Consider the following 19,999-nt stretch of genomic DNA (forward strand, 5'->3'; position numbering starts at 1 on the left):
AAGCAAGTACGAGTAGGCACAAAAGGGCTCAAACAACTCCTACTCATGCTAGTGGGTTTCATCTATTTACTCTGGCAATGACAGGTCATGCAGAGGAAAGGGGTTCAGCTACCGCATCATGTAACACATGAATCGTTGTTGTCCTAATGCAGTAAAAGAGAGCAGGAGCGAGAGAGTGGGATTGTATCGGAATGAACAAGGGGGTTTTGCTTGCCTAGCACTTCTGAAGATAGTATAGTTCTTCATCGGTGTCATCGACCACAACGTCGGAACAATGTCCACTGAGAGGAAACAACACCGGCAAACAAGAGGGAACACAATCAATGGAATGCAACAATATGATGCATGATCATGACAAGGCAAGAATGTTATGATTTTCACTAATGCATCTAGCAACAATTTAAATGAAGTCCATATGAACCAAGGGTTCATATGCAAACTCCGTATTTAGCATTTAAAATGCCATTATCATGTTTTCACTTATACAGTGGGTATAAGTTGGTTGAACATGCATGAAAGTAGCATAAATGGATAGATTGCATTTTTCTGATAATTTTTCATATATAACTTATTTCTTTCTGAGTTATGGTTGATTTTATATGAATTTTTGAAGTTTTAACTATTTCCTGAAATTTTCTGAATTATTCTTAATCCAAAAAATGAATTACTGCATCAGCCTAACATGAGCGTGACGTCAGCAGGTCAACGGCCATGACTAGGTCAAACCTGACCAGTGGGGCCCACTGGTCAGTGACACACTGGGCAAACCCGGTCAAATCCAGCGCCGGCTGGGTTTGTCCGGGGGTGGGGCCCGTTGTCAGTGGCAGTGAGGTGGCTAAGGGTGGGGGGGTTAGTCCTAATGACCGTGCCACATCAGCTAACTGGCGATTAGCGGCCGACGCTAAGCAGGACGCGGCGGCGCTCCTCGTCCGGCCATATCCGGAGACGAGAGCTCGCGCGGCTGGGCTCTACGGACGCAGCGCGTCGGGGCACATCGGGTGGTGGCCGTGGGCGGTGTCGGGGCGGACTACAGCGGCGACGGTGATACGTCTCCAACGTATCTATAATTTTTGATTGCTCCATGCTACTTTATCTACTGTTTTGGACTATATTGGGCTTTATTTTCCACTTTTCTATTATTTTTGGGACTAACCTATCAACCGGAGGTCCAGCCCAGAATTGCTGTTTTTTGCCTATTTCAGTGTTTCGAAGAAACGGAATATCAAACGGAGTCCAAACGGAATAAAACCTTCGGAAACGTGATTTTCTCACCGAACGTGATCCAGGAGACTTGGACCCTGCTCCAAGGAACAAAAGAGGCGGTCACGAGGGTGGGGGGCGTCCTCCCCCTAGGGCGTGCCCCCCTGCTCGTGGCCCCCTGTTGCTCGACCGACGTACTCCTTCCTCCTATATATACCTACGTACCCCCAAACGATCAAAAGGGGAGCCAAAAACCTAATTCCACCGCCATAACCTTTTGTATCCATGAGATCCCATCTATGGGTCTGTTCCGGAGCTCCGCCGGAGGGGGCATCCACCATGGAGGGCTTCTACATCAACACCATAGCCCCTCCGGTGAAGTGTGAGTAGTTTACTTCAGACCTTCGGGTCCATAGCTGGTAGCTAGCTTCTTCTCTCTTTTTGGATCTCAATACAATGTTCTCCCCCTCTCTCGTGGAGATCTATTCGATGTAATCTTGTTTTTGCGGTGTGTTTGTTGAGACCGATGAATTGTGGGTTTATGATCCAGCTTATCTATGAATAATATTTGAATCTTCTATGAATTCTTTTATGTATGGTTGAGTTATCTTTGCAAGTCTCTTCGAATTATCCGTTTGGTTTGGCCAACTAGATGGGTAGTTCTTGCAATGGGAGAAGTGTTTAGCTTTGGGTTCAATCTTTCGGTGTCCTTTCCCAGTGACAAAAGGGGCGGCAAGGCATGTATTGTATTGTTGCCATCGAGGATAACAAGATAGGGTTGTTATGATATTGCATGAATTTATCCCTCTATATCATGTCATCTTGCTTAAGGCGTTACTCTATTTTTAACTTAATACTCTAGATGCACGCTAGATAGCGGTCGATGAGTGGAGTAATAGTAGTAGATGCAGAATCGTTTCGGTCTACTTGTCATGGACGTGATGCCTATATACATGATCATACCTAGATATACTCATAACTATGCTCAATTTTGTCAATTGCTCAACAGTAATTTGTTCACCCACCGTAGAATATCTATGCTCTTGAGAGAAGCCACTAGTGAAACCTATGGCCCCCGGGTCTATTCTCATCATATCAATCTCCATTACTTTATTACTTGCTTTGTTTTTACTTTGCATTTTACTTTTCACTTTGCATCTATATACCAAAAATATTATTTATCATCTCTATCAGATCTCACTCTCGTAAGTGACCGTCAAGGGATTAACAACCCCTAATTGCGTTGGTTGCAAGGAGCTATTGTTTTGTGTAGGTACGAGGGACCTGTGCGTGGTTTCCTACTGGATTGATACCTTGGTTCTCATAAACTGAGGGAAATACTTATGCTACTTTGTTGCATCATCCTCTCCTCTTCAGGGAAATCCAATGTAGTGCTCAAGAGGTAGCAAGAAGAATTTATGGCGCCGTTGCCGGGGAGGCTCACGCAAGATCAAGTCAACCATACCAAGTACCCATCACAATCCCTATCTCTCGCATTACATTATTTGCCATTTGCCTCTCGTTTTCCTCTCCCCCACTTCACCCTTCTCATTTTATTCGCCCTCTCTTTCCCAATCACCTCCTCTTTTTCCCGTTGCCTTTCTGTTTGCTTGTGTGTTGGATTACTTGTTGCCATGGCGCAAGATAATACCAAATTGTGTGACTTCTCGAATACCAATAATAATGATTTCCTTAGTACTCCGATTGCTCCTCTTAATAATGACGAGTCTTGTGAAATCAATACCGCTTTGCTGAATCTTGTTATGAAAGATCAATTCACCGGCCTTCCTAGTGAAGATGCCGCTACTCATCTAAACAAATTTGTAGATTTGAGTGATATGCAAAAGAAGAAAGATACGAATAACAATATTGTTAAATTGAATTTATTTCTGTTTTCACTTAGAGATCGTGCTAAAGTTTGGTTTTCGTCTTTGCCTAAAAATAGTAGTGATTCTTGGAACAAGTGCAAAGATGATTTTATCTCTAAGTATTTTCCTCCCGCTAAGATCATCACTCTTAGGAACGATATTATGAATTTTAAACAACTTGATCATGAGCATGTTGCCCAATCTTGGTAAAGAATGAAATTGATGCTTCGCAATTGCCCTACTCATGGTTTGAATTTATGGATGATCATACAAAAATTTTATGCCGGTTTGAACTTTGCTTCTAGAAATCTCTTAGACTCGGCCGCGGGAGGCACGTTTATGGAAATTACGTTAGGAGATGCTACAAAATTGCTTGATAATATTATGGCTAATTATTCTCAATGGCACACCGAAATATCTTCTAGTAAAAAAGTGCATGCTATAGAAGAAATCAATGTTTTGAGTGAAAAGATGGATGAACTTATGAAGATGTTTGCTACTAAAAATACTCTTCTTGATCCTAATGATATGCCTTTGTCTACTTTGATTGAGAATAATAATGAATCTATGGATGTGAATTTTGTTGGTAGGAATAATTTTGGTAACAGAACGTATAGAGGGAATTTTAATCCTAGGCCTTATCCTAGTAATCCTTCTAATATTTATGGAAATTCCTACAACAACTGTTATGGAAATTTTAATAAGATGCCCTCTGAATTTGAGAGTAGTGTTAAAGAGTTTATGAATTCACAAAAGAATTTTAGTGCTTTGCTTGAAGAGAAATTGCTTAAAGTTGATGATTTGGCTAGGAACACTGATAGAATTTCTCTTGAGGTTGATTCTTTAAATCTTAGATTTATTCCTCCTAAGCATGATATCAATGAGTCTCTCAAAGCCATGGGAATTTCCATTGATGAGTGCAAAGAAAGAACCGCTAGGATGCGTGCTTCCAAAGATGCCTTTATTAAAGCGTGTTCTTCCAATTACTATGAAAATCAAGATGAAGATCTAAAATTTATTGATGTGTCCCCCATTAAATTTTTGTTTTGCAATATGAATCTTGATGAAACTAAATATGATCTTCCTTTACCTAGAAGGCGTTCTAATAATCCAGAGTTTCTAGATCTTGATGATGAAATTGATAAAAGTGGGATTGAAAGAAATAAAAACCTAGATGTTGCTAAATCCACTATTTTGGATCTCAAGGAATTTAATTATGAAAATTGCTCTTTAATTGATTGTATTTCCTTGTTGCAATCCGTGCTAGATTCTCCTCATGCTTATAGTCAAAATAAGGCCTTTACCGAACACATTGTTGATGCCTTGATGCAATCTTATGAAGAAGAACTTGAGTTGAAAGTTTCTATCCCTAGAAAACTCTATGATGAGTGGGAACCTACCATTAAAATTAAAATTAAAGATTATGAGTTTCATGCTTTGTGTGATTTGGGTGCTAGTGTCTCTACTATTCCCAAAACTTTGTGTGATTTGCTAGATTTCTGTGACTTTGATGATTGCTCTCTAAACTTGCATCTTGCAGACTCCACTATTAAAAAGCCTATGGGAAGAATTAATGATGTTCTTATTGTTGCAAATAGGAATTATGTTCCCGTAGATTTTATCGTTCTTGATATAGATTGCAATCCTTCATGTCCTATTATTCTTGGTAGACCTTTCCTTAGAACGATTGGTGCAATTATTGATATGAAGGGAATATTTGATTCCAATTTCCCTTAAAGAAGGGCATGGAACACTTTCCTAGAAAGAAAATAAAATTACCATATGAATCTATCACGAGAGCCACTTATGGATTGCCTACCAAAGATGGCAATACCTAGATCTATCCTTGCTTTTATGCCTAGCTAGGGGCGTTAAACGATAGCGCTTGTTGGGAGGCAACCCAATTTTATTTTTTGTTTTTGCTTTTTGCTTCCGTTTACGAATAAATAATCCATCTAGCCTCTTTTTAGATGTGGTTTTATGTTTTAATTAGTGTTTGTGCCAAGTAGAACCTATAGGATAACCTACGATGATAGTTGATTTGATTCTGCTGAAAAACAGAAACTTTGCACGCACGAATATAATTTTGTTAAATCACACAAATGTGCTTTTGCGTTGATTCTTTTTAGTTATGTTCAAAAAACAAATTGTCCAGGACTTCCTATTTCGGTAGGATTTATAGAGTTCCAGAAGTTTGTGTTAGTTACAGATTACTACAGACTGTTCTGTTTTTGACAGATTCTGTTTTGCGTGTGTTGTTTGCTTATTTTGATGAATCTATGGCTAGTAAAATAGTTTATAATCCATAGAGAAGTTGGAATACAGTAGGTTTAACACCAATATAAATAAAGAATGAGTTCATTACAGTACCTTAAAGTAGTCTTTTGTTGTCTTTCTCTAACGGAACTCACGTGATTTCTATTGAGTTTTGTGTTGTGAAGTTTTCAAGTTTTGGGTGAATTCTTTTGATGGATTATGGAACAAGGAGTGGAAAGAGCCTAAGCTTGGGGATGCCCATGGCACCCCCAAGATAATATAAGGACACCAAAAAGTCAAAGCTTGGGGATGCCCCGGAAGGCATCCCCTCTTTTGTCTACTTCCATCGGTAATTTACTTAGAGCTATATTTTTATTCACCACATGATATGTGTTTTTCTTGGAGCATCTTGTATTATTTGGGTCTTTGCTTGTTAGTTTACCACAATCAGCCTTGCTGTACACACCTTTTGAGAGAGCCATACATGAATTGGAATTTGCTAGAATACTCTATGTGCTTCACTTATATTTTTTGAGCTTGATAGTTTTGCTCATAGTGCTTCACTTATATCTTTTGAGCATGATAATTTTTGCTCTAGTGCTTCACTTAGATCTTTTAGAGCACGGTGTTGGATTTGTTTTAAAGAAACTATTGATCTCTCATGCTTCACTTAGATTATTTTGAGAGTCGTTAATAGCATGGTGATTTGCTTAATATTAATATACTTGGCATTCAAGATATGTGAAACTTTCTTTTGAGTGCGTTGAATACTAAGATAAGTTTGATGCTTGATAATTGTTTTGAGATATGAAGATGGTGATATTAGAGTCATTCTAGTTGAGTAGTTGTGAATTTAAAGAATACTTGTGTTGAAGTTTGTGATTCCCGTAGCATGCACGTATGGTGAACCGTTATGTGATGAACTCGGAGCATGATTTATTTATTGATTGTCTTCCTTATGAGTGGCGGTCGGGGACGAGCGATGGTCTTTTCCTACCAATCTATCCCCCTAGGAGAATGCGCGTAATACTTTGCTTTGATAACTTCTAGATTTTTGCAATAAGTATATGAGTTCTTTATGACTAATGTTGAGTCCATGGATTATACGCACTTTTCCCATCCTTCCACCATTGCTAGCCTCTCTAATACCGCGCACTTTTCGCCGGTATCATACACCCACCATATATCTTCCTCAAAACAGACACCATACCTACCTATCATGGCATTTACATAGCCATTCTGAGATATATTGCCATGCAACTTTCCACCTTCCGTTTATTATGACACGCTCCATCATTGTCATATTGCTAGCACTACTGGAATCTGGCACTTTGCCATCTGCCATGGCAGATGGCAAAGGCATGTTCGGCGGATGGCAAAGGCTTTGCCATCTGCCAGCGGATGGCAAACAGTTCGTCTGAAACCCTGCCGGTAAAGGCTTCTTTGCCATCTGCTGGCAGATGGCAAAGAGGTGGGTTGACAGGCCGTTGCAGCACTGGACCCTACCCACCTCTTTGCCATCTGCTGGCAGATGGCAAAGATTATTTTCCATCCACTAGCAGATGGCAAAGAATTGGCTGATGGCAACCATGTTCTTTGCCATCTGTCAGTTCTTTGCCATCTGTTTTTTATAAGCAGATAGCAAAGACATTCTTTATCATCAGCTGGCAGATGGCAAAGAGCTGGCTGATGGCAAATTCCCAGTTTCCAGTAGTGTAGCATGATCATGTAGTTGACATCGTATTTGTGGCAAAGCCACCGTTCGTAATTATTTCATACATGTCACTCTTGATTCATTGCATACCCTGGTACACCGCTGGAGGCATTCATATAGAGCCATACCTTGTTCTAAGAATCGAGTTGTAATTGTTGAGTTGTAAGAAAAATAAAAGTGTGATGATCATCATTTTAGAGCATTGTCCCAAGTGAGGAAAGGATGATGGAGACCATGATTCCCCCACAAGTCGGGATGAGACTCCGGACAAAAAAAAAGAGGCCATAAAAAAAGGAAAAGTCCCAAATAAAAAAATGAGAGAAAAAGAGAGAAGGGGCAATGTTACTATCCTTTTACCACACTTGTGCTTCAAAGTAGCACCAAGATCTTCATGATAGAGAGTCTCTCATTTTGTCACTTTCATATACTAGTGGGAATTTTTCATTATAGAACTTGGCTTGTACATTCCAATGATGGGCTACCTCAAATGCCCTAGGTCTTCGTGAGCAAGCGAGTTGGATGCACACCCACTTAGTTTCTTTTGTTGAGCTTTCATATACTTATAGCTCTAGTGCATCTGTTGCATGGCAATCCCTACTCACTCACATTGATATCTATTGATGGGCATCTCCATAGCCTGTTGATACGCCTAGTTGATGTGAGACTATCTTCCCTCCTTTTGTCTTCTCCACAACCACCATTCTATTCCACATATAGTGCTATATCCATGGCTCACGCTCATGTATTGCGTGAAGATTGAAAAAGTTTTGAGAATGTCAGAAGTATGAAAAAATTGCTTGTCATCGGGGTTGTGCATGATTTAAATATTTTGTGTGGGGAAGATGGAGCATAGCCCGACTATATGATTTTGTAGGGACAACTTTCTTTGGCCATGTTATTTTGAGAAGACATGATTGCTTTGATTAGTATGCTTGAAGTATTATTATTTTTATGACAATATGAACTTTTGTCTTGAATCTTTCGGATCTGAATATTCATACCACAATTAAGAAGATTTATATTGAAATTATGCCAAAGTATCACCTATGCATCAAAAATTCTCTTTTTATCATTTACCTACTCGAGGAAGAGCAGGAATTAAGCTTGGGGATGCCTGATACGTCTCCAACGTATCTATAATTTTTGATTGCTCCATGCTACTTTATCTACTGTTTTGGACTATATTGGGCTTTACTTTCCACTTCTATATTATTTTTGGGACTAACCTATTAACCGAAGGCCCAGCCCAGAATTGCTGTTTTTGCCTATTTCAGTGTTCCGAAGAAACGGAATATCAAACGGAGTCCAAACGGAATAAAACCTTCGGAAACATGATTTTCTCACCGAACGTGATCCAGGAGACTTGGACCCTGCTCCAAGGAACAAAAGAGGCAGTCACAAGGGTGGGGGGCGCCCCCACTAGGGCGCGCCCCCCTGCTCGTGGCCCCCTGTTGCTCCATCGACATACTCCTTCCTCCTATATATACCTACGTACCCCCAAACGATCAAAAGGGGAGCCAAAAACCTAATTCCACCGCCGTAACCTTCTGTATCCATGAGATCCCATCTTGGGATCTGTTCCGGAGCTCCGCCGGAGGGGGCATCCACCACGGAGGGCTTCTACATCAACACCATAGCCCCTCCGATGAAGTGTGAGTATTTTACTTCGGACCTTTGGGTCCATAGATGGTAGCTAGCTTCTTCTCTCTTTTTGGATCTCAATACAATGTTCTCCCCCTCTCTCGTGGAGATCTATTCGATGTAATCTTATTTTTGCGGTGTGTTTGTTGAGACCGGTGAATTGTGGGTTTATGATCCAGCCTATCTATGAATAATATTTGAATCTTCTCTGAATTCTTTTATGTATGATTGAGTTATCTTTGCAAGTCTCTTCGAATTATCCATTTGGTTTGGCCAACTAGATTGGTAGTTCTTGCAATGGGAGAAGTGTTTAGCTTTGCGTTCAATATTGCGGTGTCCTTTCCCAGTGACAGAAGGGGCAGCAAGGCACGTATTGTATTGTTGCCATCGAGGATAACAAGATGGGGTTTTTATCATATTGCATGAATTTATCCCTCTATATCATGTCATCTTGCTTAAGGTGTTACTATGTTTTTAACTTAATACTCTAGATGCATGCTAGATAGCGGTCGATGAGTGGAGTAATAGTAGTAGATGCAGAATCGTTTCGGTCTACCTGTCATGGACGTGATGCCTATATACATGATCATACCTAGATATACTCATAATTATGCGCAATTTTGTCAATTGCTCAACAGTAATTTGTTCACCCACCGTAGAATATCTATGCTCTTGAGAGAAGCCACTAGTGAAACCTATGGCCCCCGGGTCTATTCTCATCATATCAATCTCCATTACTTTATTACTTGCTTTGTTTTTACTTTGCCTTTTACTTTTCACTTTGCATCAATATACCAAAAATGCCAAAAATATTATTTATCATCTCTATCAGATCTCACTCTCGTAAGTGACCGTGAAGGGATTGACAACCCCTAATCGCGTTGGTTGCGAGGAGCTATCGTTTTGTGTAGGTACGAGGGACCTATGCGTGGTCTCCTACTGGATTGATACCTTGGTTCTCAAAAACTAAGGGAAATACTTACGCTACTTTGCTGCATCATCCTCTTCTCTTCGGGGAAATCCAACGCAGTGCTCAAGAGGTAGCAGACGGCAAGGGCGACAACAGCGGACGGAGCTCGGCTATGCGCGGGCGCGGTGCTGCAGCTCGAAGGCGAGTGAACGGAGGTGCTGATCAGCACCTAAATGGCAGCAGGAGCTCGTCGAAGCTACTACGTGAAGCGGAGGTGCTCGGGGGCATGGAGCTCGCCGGCCATGGCGGACGGCGGCTTTGGGTGCTCGCGGGGCAGCGGCTACAGGGCACGCGCGAAGGAACAGATGAAGGGTAGAGGGTCAGTGGCTCACGGGGAGTCGGCCGGTGCAAACGAAGATCTCGGGGGAGGCCTGACGGTGGCAAATCAAGCGGCAGGGATCGCCGGCATCGAGGTTGAAGAAGACATCCGGGACGGTGATGTGGTGCTTCCTCGGTTGCTTGGCTCGACGTGGACGAAGAGGGCGACGATGCGGAGCTCGGGGACACGAAGAGCGAGCGAGGGAATGGTTGTGGTCATGGTGGTGCTCATCGGCGGCAGCGGCGCGGTTCGGTGAGGTGGGGAAAAGGCGAGGGAGGAAGAACCAGAGGAGGGGGAGAGAGGACAGGGGGCTTTGGGGCATCTCCATGGCACGCCTGGGGGGGTCGAGGTTGCGCGGCTGAAGAAGGAGGTGGCAAGGCGTCGTCGGCGCACTCGCCACGCACCTGTCTGTCCTCCTAGCAGGAGGAAGACGACACGGGAAGGTTGCTGGGCTGGGCCAACAGTGCAGGGCCGCCAGGCTGGACAGGTAAGCGCCAGGTAAAAATCTTCTCTCTCTGTTTTTCCTAGTTTAGTTTATGTTTTCTATTTTCTCTTTGTTTTATTTGATTTAGTAAAAATACTAAACCACATCTAAAAATCCTGAAATAAATTGTGAGGACCTGTTGAATTATTTCCAACGACCCACATTTAGTTTCAGAATTATTTGAGCATTTATAATCGTTATAGCAATTAAATGCCCAAATTCAAATACATAACGATTTAATTCAAGATTCCATAAATGACCTAGAAATATGTGCATCATTTTTGCAAGAGGTTTTCACCTTTATCAAAAATCATGAACTTTTCCAAAGGACATTTTGGATTCATTGAAAATGATTTTATTTGATCCTATTTGAATTCATTTGGTGCTAGGGTTTGGATCAATCCCCATTTCAACTTTCAACAGAATTTAAGCATGATGCAAGCAATAAGCAAACACCAGGCAGTACCAGAAGCTAGGGATGTGACCAAACCGTCCTCACAAATATATGATCTGGATACTTCAAAATATACAGACATGAATTGAGTAGACAGACATTAACATAGACCGTTCTCAGGACTGACCACACACCAAAAGCGGCAGTACTAATAAACAATACAAGGTTCACAAACACAAATCAAGTACTGAAAAATAGTACTTACTACAGACAAGCAAAGTTGCACTAACTAAACTCTGCAGACTATTTCTTGCCACCGACCTACGGGATGAACCCCGCATAACTGACTAGGCCATGGACTTCGTGTGAGATGTCTACATGCACCATCACCATCTTGGCAACCTTGGAGAACCTAACAGAGTGGTATTTCCACTCATAAACATGATGATGAAGACAGGCCGCATCAGATTTGTTGGGAAGCTTTACAAGAACCACACCCTTCGTAATCGAAGGCACAGTCAGGAAATTGTTGTGGTCAAGTACAGCCTCGAGAACACGCCTGACAACAAAGCTATAGGAAAACACTAGTTCACGACACGTGGCGACAAGGACATAGCAGCTGGATAGTTCAGCAGTAGAACTCATCATCAGGCCTTCCAGTTCACACGGCATGACTTTGAGAACTTCATCTCCACCGCGGACCTGGTTCTAATTCAAACAGAAACCATATTTTATTACTACCTCCGTTCAGAAATATAAAATGATTTTCCATATTATACCCCATATATGACTACATATACGCACAGAAATGAGTGAACAAAGACACTAGAACATGTCTTCAAAGGCATGAGAGCAGAAGGATTACTTGCAATATCCATAACATAAGTTACTGAGGCAAATATACCCTCTTCAAAGGTAGCATTGATGTTCATAAAGTACTCCCTCCGTCCCAAAATTCTTGTCTTAGATTTGTCTAGATACGGATGTATCAAGTCACATTTTAGTATTAGATACATCCGTATCTAGACAAATCTAAGACAAGAAATTTGGGACAGAGGGAGTAGTTGAAAGTAATCTATAAGAAATCAGTGTCAACCTCTCGCATGTTTTGGTCAAAAGAGGAATTTAGAACCGTCATTTGGCACACTAAAATCACATGCAAGATCACCCAGAAAGTTGTACTACCAGTACGAGTACTGCGTGTTAGATGAAAAAACAAGATCATGATCGAGAAAAAGATCGTCAACAAGAGACATTACCTGGACTTGCTTAATGAGGGATCCCGGAGAGGGGGGCTTGGACAGGGCGATGGCTTTGAGCTTGTCTGTGGTCGTCTCGGCGGGGTGCTTGCACTTCTTCGTACCGTGAGCCTCGACGGTTTTGGCCAGAGCCATAGACATCACATCGGTCAGTGCTCCAACGTCCATCCAAGATAGGAAGCTGAGAGAGAAGAGTGAAAGGAGGAACGAGATGAGGGAGAAGCGAAGCGAGTGGGGGTTTTCTTCAAGAGAGGAAGCTGAGAGAGAAGTGTGAAATGATGGTTGCTTCGTCCGTCCAACTTCACTACAAAAAAGACACATCCCTGACATTTTGGGTCGAATGAAATTTTTTTTGTCATACATATGACACTTCTATGACGATAATTGTGACAAAACCCGGTATCATCATAGATGTGGTGGGCTCCTACTTCTATGACAAAAAATCATGACAGAAAATGGGCTTTTCGTCCTGGGCGGGCCGGAGACGCAGCTGCATGACATTCTTTGGGCCGTCCATGACGGAAAAAACCATGGTAGAGGCGAGGGCGAGGAAAATTTCGGGGAGTTCCCGGTTACGGTGGGAGGTCGGGGGCCGAGCGATGCGTGTTTCTCTCGTACACGTACGCGCGTGTGTGCGAAGCGTTGGCTCTAACTGAACCTGAGCAAGGTGTTGGGCTCTAACTGAACCCGAGCGATTGCACTGCAGGTTATGCGTTACTGAACTCGAGCGATCGATCAATGGCTGTTAACTGAACTCGATCGAGCGATTCCTTCGCTACTGCTGCTAACTGAAGTCGATCGAGGCTGCCTCTGGGATGAACAGTGAGCGTTGCCGGGGGGGTGGATGAACAGTGAGCGTTGCGGGGGGGTGGATGAACAGTGAGCAGTGGCGTTGCCTCTGGATGAACAGGACCACGTGGTGTGGAGGGCTGGATGAACAGTAGACGGTGGAGGGGTGCCCGTGGAGGGGTGGTTGAATAGGACCCCATGCTGTGGAGGGCTGGATGAACAGTAGACGATGGAGGGGTGCCCGTGGAGGGGTGGTTGAACAGTAGCCGGTGGAGTAGCGCGTGGTGGAGGCTGGATGAACTGGAGCCCGTGGAGGCTGGAGGAGGTCGACGGTAGCCCGTGGAGGCTGGAGGAGGTCGACGATGGAGATGAACAGTATCCCGTGGAGTCCCGTTTTGCGGTACGCCACACCACTCCCGGTGAACAGGACCCCCGTTTTGACCGTAGCGCTCCAACACAAGTCCGTTTCGTCCGTTTTGCGGTACGCCACACCCCTCCCGATCAACAGGACCCCCGTTTCGACCGTAGGAGGTCCGTTTCCTCCGTTTTGCGGTACGCCAGACCCCTCTCGATCAACAGGACCCCGTTCCGAATGTGGCTGGTCGAACACAAGGATGTTTCCACCGTTGTGCGGTATGCTAGGCCTTGTTTCCATCACATGTTCCGTCCAAGCCCTCCCGATGAACACGACCACGCATTCCGTTCCGACCCAGCCGATTGGCTCCCCATGAACACGACAACGATGTTGTTTCTCCGTTTCGACCCAGCCATGTATACGAGCCCTGGCTGTACGTATACATGAGTAGGCGTTCGAGACCCTGCCTGTATGTACGTACGTGGCCGTATTTTATTTCTTGCACCCTGGCCGTTGTACGTATGGGTACATGCTATGTGTGCACCTCTACTACGACACGTGCGCGCCTCTACATCGACTAGGATATATGTACGTACATGTTCGCGACCAGAATGAAAACGCTACGTATGCTTCGACCAGGTGGGTCCCGAGTGTCAGGCACTTCCTTGCCTGCGAAGATGTGGCTGGTGGGTCCCAGCAGTCAGGGGAGCGAATCGTTTTGGTTTGTTTTTTCTCGGACGCACTTCCTTGCGTGCGAAGGTGTAGCTGGTGGGTCCCAGCAGTCAGGGGGAAACATTTTTTTTTCGCGAAATACGGTGGCCCGTCCAGTGGGTCCCTGCTGTCAGGTGGAGGAATAATTATTTTGCACGTAATAAGGAGGCACTTCCTTGCGGCCGCCGTGGACCCTGCTGTCAGCCTCTCCATGCACAGTACTCTTCCGATGGAAGTCGATCGTTGACCACATTGACCACGCCGCGCCGAGAGCACCACGGCGGTGGACGATGGCGAGGCCTAGGAAGGGGACGATGCGGAGCTGGGGAAGACGCAGTAGTGGATGCCCACGCGAAGAGGAGTACAAGGGTTCACTGGTTCGGCTGCGGTGTGAGGCTGCCGTCACCGTAGAATAACAGGGGGTGTGTGTGAGTAGAGGGATGGCCTGGCCAACGGTGGGAGTAGCAGGGGGCAGTGAGGCCTCCGCGGCATCACAGCCGGCCACGGGAGGTAGGAGCATGCGGCACGACCGGCGCTGCTTTGGGCGGCTGAAGCACGAAGACCAGAGGTTAAAGAAGCACTACGGCCATTGGATGGACATCGTACGGTCACTGGACCTAGAATCATTCATATTGACTAAGTTGACAAAGCCCTCCATCCCCGTAAACTTAGTAGGCCCACAAGTCAGCCTCCCACCAAGGTGAGTCCCAGCTAGCACGGGGAGTATTCATTTTTGTGCGTAATAAGGAGGCATTTCTGGTGGGTCCGAGCTGACAGCGGGGGGGAACATTTTTTCGCGAAATAAAGAGACCCTTCCGATGGGTCCCAGCTATCAGGTGGAGGAATCATTATTTTGCGCGTAATAAGGAGGCATTTTCCTGTGTGGGCCCCTACTGTCAGCCTCTTCCGATGGCTGTTGTTTGTTGACCATGTTGACCTCGCCGCGCCGAGAGCACAAACGCGATGGATGAGGGTGAGGCCCAGGAAGAGAACCACCCGGAGCTGGCGAAGCCACCACAGCGGATGCCCACGCTGAGGGGAGAACGAGCGCTGACTGGTCGGCTATGGGGTGAGGCTGACGTCGCCGGAAAATAACGGGATGTGTGGGTGGTTAGAGGGATGGCCTGGCGGAAGCACATCCTGCCACGGGAGGAGGGAGCAGGCAGTCCCGCCAGTGCTAGTTTGGGCGGCTGGAGCAGGAAGATCAGAGATTGAAGAAGCACGGCGGCCGTTAGATGGACATCCAACAGTCACTGTTGTGTGTTGACTAAGTTGACAAAGCCTTGCGTACGCATCAAAAAAAAATAGGACAATGTCATCATCAACCTAGTAGGCCCAGAAGTCAGCCCCCAAATCTGTGGAAAACAACATACAGCCCATTAGCCATTATTTTCAATAAATTACAGCCCATTTGCTAATTCTGAAGGATATTTGAAGCCCATATTCTTTTTATTAGCATTACAGACCATATATTCTGGGCACTCCTAAAAAATTCAACGATATTTTGCATATTTCGGTGGGGTCTGAACTCTTTTAATCACGAAATTTTGAGTCACGTTAAAAATAATTTTCAAAAAATTATATCAAAATAAAATTCAAAAAACAATTCTCCGCAAAAAAATGAATGAAATTTAGAATCTTAACTAGCAAGATGCCCGTTCGTTGCACGGAACATGAAGATGCATTTGTATGAGTAGTTTATCTTGAGGGAGAAAAGATGATATTTTAATGTAATTGCCAGTTGGCTTTGGTTTTTATAAGAGTAGAGAGTAGAGAAATCCTGAAAAAATGATATTTTAATGCAATTGTCGGTTGGCTTTGGTTTAAAAATTTACAGCCCATTTCTTACAACTTAGAGCATCTCCAGCCGTGCCCCCAACAAGGCCCCCCAGGCAATTTTTCGGCCGCCGGCGCCAAAAAATCGGCCTAGTCGCGCCCCCAAGGGCCCAGTTTTCGCTGGCTCGGGGCGAAATTGGCGCTGGCATACCCAACCCGAACCCGGCGCGCTGGGGGGGCGCTCGGGGGTGCCGGGCGAATCGTTTTTGGCGCAAAGAGCCGTGGACCCCCCTTGCCAGCGACTCGACTCTCTTCTAGCCGCTTCGTCGTCCTCATCGCCTTGTTTCCCGCGGCGAATCAATGCCAAAGCTGCGCGCGCTGCCGCTCCAGTCAGCCTCCATTGATGCTTCACGGGCGGCGCAGTGAAGGCCGGGCGACGGACGTCCCCTCGCCCGCCACGCGTAACGCGCCGGCCACGCGTACTACGTGGCGCCTCCGCCTATATAAGCCAACCACCAGCGCGCCAGAGACACGCACAGATCCTCCACCGCCGACGCGCCCATTTCTCCCCCTTCTTCCCTCCCCTCCTCTCGTCGTCTCCAGTTCAGAAGAATGGCCGAGCGCTTCCCAAGCGATGGTGCGACGGTGAATGGCTTCGGGCGCCGCCATCTTCACGAGGACGAGGCTCGCCTCCTTTTCGAGGCTGAGTACCCAGCCCCGCCGGACATGCGGGTGCCCGGTGCATGGAGGATCAGTGCCGACAGCGTGCCGGTGCCACCACCACCCACCAGGGAGGCGCGGTGTGGGGAGATCACATGTATCCGCGCGTCCCTGCCCTGGGCGGCGAGGGAAGGCCCGCGGTACACCCCCGATAGCCCGCTCTGGGAGCCCTACTTCCGCCACCGCCACGCCGAACAGCTCGAGGCGACGAACAACGTCGTGCCCTCCGACAGGCACAACTCCGAGGGCCGGCGCCGGTGGTGGGGCGTGCCCGGTCGCACGTTGGAGGTTGTCCTCGAGTACATCGAGGGCGGCAACACGCCGCGCCTCGAGTACCCCGCTCCCCCGTCCTTCTCACACCGTCGTGGGAGCTCCCGGACGCCGAGGCGCATGGAGCGGCCCGAGGCGTCCTCCTCCTCGTCCGGCCGCTCGTCCGACTCTCCCTGCCTCCGCCCCGTCAAGCCAGAGCCCCAGGACACGCCTGTCAGCACGCGCACCCGCAGCTCCAGCGTCCTCATCGGCGAATCCACCCCCCTCCTCCGGCCGCTTCGTCCTCGTCGAGCCCAAGCCGGAGCTCGGCCTCCCCGCGGAGTATGAGGAGATAGCCCGGCGCGGCTTCTCCGACAAGGACGCCCTACAGTGGGCGCGGGACGACTACGTCCGTGACGAGATGGTCCGGCAGCGCCGGGACCTGGAGGAGATAGAAGCCCGCAAGCGTGGGTGCGAGGACGAGCACGGCGTCGTGATCCTCGATAGAGACGACGACGAGGACGCCCCCGGACCGTCCAACCCATTGCGCCAACCGGGGGAGGGATGCAGTAGGGACGGCGGCGGCGGAGGCGGCATCGATGACGACGATGACGACAGTGGCGACTGCACGCGGTTCTACAGCCTCCTCGGCATGTAGAACTGCAAGGGCGGGCGACGGGCGGCGGGGAGCGGCGAGGTAGATGGCGAGGAGCGGCGATGAAGACGGCGAGGAGCAGCCCCTAGTAGTTTTTTTCTTTTTTGTAAAATATGTTTAAATTTGAACGAACTCGCCGATGTTTGCGTTAAATTTGAGCCATGTTTGCGCCGTATTTAAGTTTTTCAAAAAAAACGTGGGCACCGCGACTGGGGGGCATCACACCCCCAACGCGCGGTTTAGCGCCGGTGCACCCCAAGGGGGCGATTTTTAGCCCCTCCTGGGGGGCCAACGGCTGGAGATGCTCTTATAGCCCGTTTTCTAGGGAAGCCCATTTCTTACTACTTACATCCCTCCTCGTCTTGAAAGATTTGCAGCCCAGCAGGGCTGAGAAAAGCAAGTAGGCCTCGGTTTTGGTATTCTCCAAAAAAAGAACTGGGCTAGCCAATTTCAGAAATAAAAAATATATCAACTGGGCTCGTCATGTGCTTAATAAAAGCGTAAGTGTGGGCTAGATGGGCCACGGCCCCCGCACAGCGCGCAGTTGAGCTCCGTCTCTGAAACTGAAAAACAACTGGGCGAGCTGCTTGGTCCCTGGTGTTATCCGCTCATTGTGTAATTTTCTCGTTTATTGACTACATTGACAATGGCGTGGAACCTAGTTGTCAAACAATTAGGAGGAACTATTTTTTTGGCTTGTAATAACGAGGCACCTGCTTGCGAAATGCAATGACCCTGGTGGGTCCCTACTGTCAGCCTCTCCACGTACAGTCATCTCCTAATTCCTCTTGGTTGTTGACCATGTTGACAACGCCAGACGGCGGCGGGCACAGCGAGCTAACCAAGGCGAAGAACGACGGCAAGGCCTCGGACGGGAACGAACAGCAGCCATGGAAGATGCGGCAGTGTAGTGGCAGGTGGAGGGGAGTACGAGGGCAACAACATGCAAGTCAAGCATACAAATGGTACAAAAGCCCAAGGATTAATTGTTCATCAAATTTTTAGACAAAACCTAGATTGAACATGACAGTAACATCTAACCCAACCACTCTTTTTTGCAGTCACAAACAAATGGATCGGTCTGATCCATAAAATCAACATCCTGTGCAAAAAAAATTATTTCAAGATGTCTACAACTTATTGTAAATAGAAGCCGAGCACGTTTAGAAGCCCATTTGTCCACCTGAAACTTCTTTTTTTCTGTTCAACATGTTCATCCGTGAGAAATCTCTTGCTGTAAAAATTAAGCCTCATGGACAATAGTAACCTCGCATTCAACAGGAAGAATGTGACAAAGCTTCTGTTTGCCTTGTTGGATGCATATCGTCCCATCCTTATTGTCCTCAAACGAATGTCATGAGAACTGAGAAAATCCTTGTGCTTATTACACCAATGATTGGTTATATGTTTTTCTCCATGTGGTTCTGCCTAAGTAGACATGAAGATTGAAAACAGTTAAGGTCTGAAAAAAGAGTATGTCGAAAGAACGACAGCTGAACAGTTAATTCTAGTACAATATATACGGGCTTTCAATGTGCATGAAATCATCACCTCTATGTATAAATTCTCCAGAGATCAAAAGCATCGCAGCAAGCCAATAATTATGTCCAGATCAAAACTATACATTCTGATATATATGATCTTGACAGAATCCAGCAACATTGATAGGCTATCAATGGATGAACTCTTCATTGAGCATATAACATAATATTAGTACCCAAAGTGTACTCCAAGATGATATAAAACTTATGCGCACAAATGAAAAATGCAGCATATGATTACAAATGTGTAGATGATAATATACGGTACCTGAAAAAGTGAGGAGCCAAACACCAACTCCTTGTGATTATTAAACGGGTCACGAATTACACCCAAGGTCTCTAGTTTGGGCGTAGAGATGACGGTTATTTCTAAGGGTGTATAACAATTATGAAGGAGCAACCTTTCAAGTGAAGGGGCATCTTCGATGATGAGCTATTATCCTTTAAAACAAATTCCAATGCTTTTAAGGTGAGGCGACTTTATTTGGAGACAACTGACACCGATTTCTATTCCCAAAACAATCAGCAAGCGCTCCAGGGCAGGGCAACTGGAGTGGATGATGCTGTGCAGTGAGGCCTCCGACAGATAAACCACCACAAGCGAAAGTCTTTTTAGCAGTGGGAGTCAAAGCATGTGTACCAGATCGTCTGGTAGATGGCACCGGGCAAAGGTGGCGGTGTGGAGAGAGGAGGAAAACCGTGAGATGGACAATGGTGGTGTGGGCACGAATTCTTGGTATGTTCGTGGTATGAAACTTTCGTGCTAATGGTAGAACTCAAACTGCTGGAGTTTTCCGAATTCAGGGGATGTCAGCCAAGCGTCCGTCTTGCCAGGTATGGACAGCAAGTAGCTTGTCGGGATGCAGAGGCATTGAACAGGGCCCTGCTAGTGAGAAGAGATGATGGCTCTGAGGAGATCAAATTCAGGAAGGACAGATATCTGACGATAGTCAGGATTGAGGGGCGCGGTGCACCATAGAGGGAGCCACCGAGTTGAAAGGACTTGTGTGCGGCAGCAATCCTTGGTGGGGAGAAGCGAGATGATCTCCTCAAGGATGACGCCCGGGAGATCACTGATGTGGTCCACCAGAGATTCTA

Source organism: Triticum dicoccoides, chromosome 7B, assembly GCF_002162155.2.
Source record: "Triticum dicoccoides isolate Atlit2015 ecotype Zavitan chromosome 7B, WEW_v2.0, whole genome shotgun sequence".
Taxonomy (NCBI): domain Eukaryota; kingdom Viridiplantae; phylum Streptophyta; class Magnoliopsida; order Poales; family Poaceae; genus Triticum; species Triticum dicoccoides.